The sequence below is a fragment of the Mastigoproctus giganteus genome, chromosome 11 (assembly GCF_048544385.1).
Source record: "Mastigoproctus giganteus isolate SK-2022 chromosome 11, ASM4854438v1, whole genome shotgun sequence".
Taxonomy (NCBI): Eukaryota; Metazoa; Arthropoda; class Arachnida; order Uropygi; family Thelyphonidae; genus Mastigoproctus; species Mastigoproctus giganteus.
The window spans coordinates 80465065-80469218 of record NC_143585.1 but is presented as its reverse complement, the minus strand read 5'-3'; the positions used below and the strand labels follow the sequence as shown (position 1 = coordinate 80469218).

The window sequence follows — 4154 nt, the reverse complement described above, 5'->3', positions numbered from 1 at the left end:
TAAACAATGTCCTGTATCTTTGTACACTTTGCTTTCACATTATTCCACAGAAAAAATTCGAGCGGGTTACGGTCAGGCGTTTTCGGTGGCCAAGGAATGGATCCATCTCTACAAGTCCAGCAGTCTGACACCCAGGCATTAAGGAACAGGTGGACATCACGAGACCAGTGAGGAGCAGCCATATCCTACTGGGGGACTCCTCCCCCACTGATCACGGACATTAGGGTATGTCATATGGTGCACATACTGCATGTCTGTGATGTTAGCTCATCGCAGACTTCACAATACGTACCATAATGTACCCGGATGTTATGTTCGCATATATGTTATCAAAATGAATGACGTTTTACCTCAGTAATTTCTTGTAAATTAGTAAATATAAGAACAACTAAGTTCAGTATGTTTTACGTTATAAATAAATCAAAAATGAATAAGAAGTTTACCTCATATTCATTTTTGCATATATCTTATAAAACTCAAGCATACCAACTATGATCGGTGTGAATATTCTTTTTTTTTTTTTGCATTCTTCAATAAAAAGTCATAAGCCTTCAAATGTGTTTTCATTTCTATGTAGACACTCTTCATATGGAGCTTCGTAAACAGCCACAATGTCTGCCTTACTATTAGACAGCAAATGGTCATCTACAATAATCTACCGTTTTTTTTTTTTTTTTTTTTTTTCGAAATATTTTTTTCGAAATTTTTTTCATAAGGCGATTTGTTCCTTAGCTTTTTGTAATTCGAGGGAAAAAACTGTACACTTTCAGACTACCTAAGACGAATGGCACGGTCCTCCAGTATATGAAACAAATATGCAAAATTTCGTCAGGTATTTACAACTTCATTTCCCAAATATGAACGAATTATTTCTTGTATTTTAAAATTCAATGAACAAGAAGACATAAATGAAAGAAAGTAAAATGAAGACGAACAGTATACACAGGTATTTAGATGTTTATAACTATACATATGAACAACTGTTATACGCATAATTGTTTCCAACTATTTGTAATATTAACTGTACACTAAATTGATACAGATTTGATATTCTTACAATGACTTTGGATTTTGTCGTGATTAAAAAAAATTGATGCAATATTTATCAGCTTTTCGGAGAACGAGAAAGAGAAATGTGTGAGAAGCTGCATACAAATGGATCCACTAAATTTTGCCGGATGTTTAATGAGATTAAATAGTATTGCCAGGTATTTGGTTATCACTCAAACAGTCCTGTATTTGAGTTTTTTGTCCCGGGTAAACGAACTGAGACAATTCCGGAATTTTCGACCGATTGTAAATAAAATTAAACCAAAAAACTTATAAAATTATAATAAAACTTACCTGTACTTAATTATAAAATACCAGAAATTTCCACTTTCGAGATTTTTATTATCCTCATTGCAGGATGAGTAGGTGCTCCAGGGCTCAGGCTTCCCTACAAAAAAAAAAAAGAAAGAAAAGAAGAAGAAAAAAATGATGTTAATATAATAAAACGGTTTTATTGTAACATTTTATACTGTCTGTTGATTTAATTTTATTTACACTGAGCTTTAATTGTTTTGTTTGCAACCATCATTGCTGTGTAGGTAGAATTGTATTTTTCTATCCTCAGTATTCTCGCTACACTAGAAACTCAGTTCAGTGCACCTTTCAATGGTTTTGATGTGAAAGGTGTTTACTTTAAAAATAGAATTAATAAAAGTTGTGCAGTCAAATTCAAAGTAGAAATTTATTAAATATATCTGTAGTTTAAATTTAGTTTTATTATATTTTAGATTGATATTTCTTATTGTAATATATCTCCTTCTAATGGGAGTTTTTTGTTTTCTCTCTTTATGAAAATTTTCCTCGCGTGCATCTTTATGGAAACCATCTGATAAACCTAAATTCAAATTACACGGCCAGATCAAATCAAATCATTGGAATGCGCGAACTTGACTATAGTATTTCAAATATAAAAGAATCGCACACGTGAGCCCCTGTGGCCTAATGGATAAGGCATCGGTCTCCTAAACCGGGGATTGCGGGTTCGAGTCCCGCCAGGGGTAGGCTCGCTGATTTTTTATTCTTTTTGAATAAAAAATCAGCCTCCCTATCACAGCACTTTTGCAAAATTATAAATTCTTTATACAATTTACATAACAAACATTTTTATAGGATAATAAATAAAATTTTCGGATTGTCTATGACTTTTTGTTTCTCACTAATGAAACAAATTTTCCTTAAAATTATTTTAACGGGTAAATATTTAAAAAAAAAGTAATTAAAAAACTTCCTCAGGAAACCGCCATGGCAAAAACAAATCATAAAATAATGAGCATTTTGTTATTTCAGCTAAACTCTCTTAATTAGGGTATTCATCCATTCTTCTCGAAAAACGGAATTCAACGAAGACTGCAACTTAGCTGCCTGTGTCACTTTACAAACTCCATCTTAGAAAAAAAAAAGGGGGGGGTGGGGGGAGTGTTTCAATAAATCTATGTGGAATACTGTACTATAAAAAGATCGTTGTTTCGTTTTGCTGTTTTTTAATAATTAATTTATATATGTTCGTATGACCGTATGATACACATCTCTGTAAGCCAATTTATATACAGTATATGAGAGACCAGAAGAAACTTCTACTGAAGACCGAATAAAGGTTTCGCGGCATTTCGTGTGAAAAGGAATTAGTGAAAGACAAGAACCTCGAGTGACTGCAGTTTTTCAAGAAGTCGGACGATAAGGAAAAATTCACTAGCATCATATATAAAGAGCAATCTAGGGAGAGAGAAACATTCCACCCGACTGCAAAAGACAGATTACGCATTATAGAGTCGGCAGCATGCTTAATAGTCCTTTATATCAAAAGTGAAATATCTCATAAATATCTACAGCGGGGGGGGGGGGTCAGAAACCTGTGGAATTCGTGCCAAAAAAAGTACTGGAGGCTGTTTTTGGAACGAATTTCCCCTAAATACATTTCGAGGATTCCCATTAACTCTGTGTCACCTGTGTGCACCTATTTTTTCAAATTAACAGCGGGTGTTTTTGGAAGTAACAGAAAAAAATTTCCGCACACATTATTCCTTGAACCGACAACCATGGTTACAAACATGAGTAAACCTAGAATACCATCACTGGAAGGTTGCTAATCCTGGTCTATAGCAACTGCTTGAATTTCTCCAAACTCCTTTTTATGAAATCTGTCTGCAGATGAATGACGGAATTTAGAATTCTTTCCTCTCCTTGAGTCAACACTGACGGAATTTACAGGGTGTCTATAAATTATTCACCTGATTATGAAGTTCGATTAAAATTTTATTGCAACAGGTACTGTAAAACGGTTTGCTGCACTTAGTAAAGCCACTCAAAGCATTTCTTATCAAACAACTGCACCAAGTAAATTTGCACCTGCACTAGCACATAGAATGTCAAGACGGTAGCCAATTTCATTTCATTTCCATTTTTCATCTCTTGAAAAATGGAAGTCACTGTCTGTTCAATTCGGTCTTTTAACTCTGTGGGGTTATTGACTTTTTTGCATACAACTTGTCCTTTACGCAGCTCCATACAGAGAAATTCACAGGTAATGATATCCGGGGAACGAGAAGGCCATGGAATGGGACCATCCCGACCGATCAACCAATTAAGAAATTTTTTATTGAGGAAATCGTGCACATGCAAGCTCCAGTGTGGTTGTGGTCCATTCTGCTGAGAGAACACAAGTGGCTGCATACCACCCAGTTGAAGTACAGCATACAATTCGAGCATATCTAGGTAATTTTCGGAGTTCACAGTGTTTTCGTGGAAGAAAAATGGCCCAATCACCTGGCTAAAGGACGGTGTACACCACACGGTTACCTGGAGACTATCACGATCGTGTTCACGAACTGAGTAGGATTTTCAGATCCCCATATACAACAATTGTGTCTGTTAATTTTACCAGACAGTGTGATGTCGCTTCATCAATGAAAACGACATTTTCCACAAGTGCTCATATTCGTCTATACGGTTGAGAATGTGTACAGCGAATCCCTTGCATTGTGCTTTGTCGTGAAGCTTAATTTCCTGGACGGTTTGCACTTTGTAAAAATAAAGTTTCAATCTCTTGCGAACAACCCACTGCAGTGTTGCTCGTGGTATTTGCATCTGCAAGCTTGCCCGGCAGA

At 35.5% G+C, this 4154-nt stretch overlaps 1 non-coding gene across 1 annotated transcript; it reads left to right on the top strand.

Annotated features, from left to right (window-relative positions):
• The first annotated feature begins 1978 nt into the window (after positions 1–1978).
• On the top strand, positions 1979–2051 carry TRNAR-CCU (transfer RNA arginine (anticodon CCU)). The gene has a single exon. It is a non-coding gene; the product is annotated as a tRNA-Arg (tRNA).
• Positions 2052–4154: the final 2103 nt, after the last annotated feature.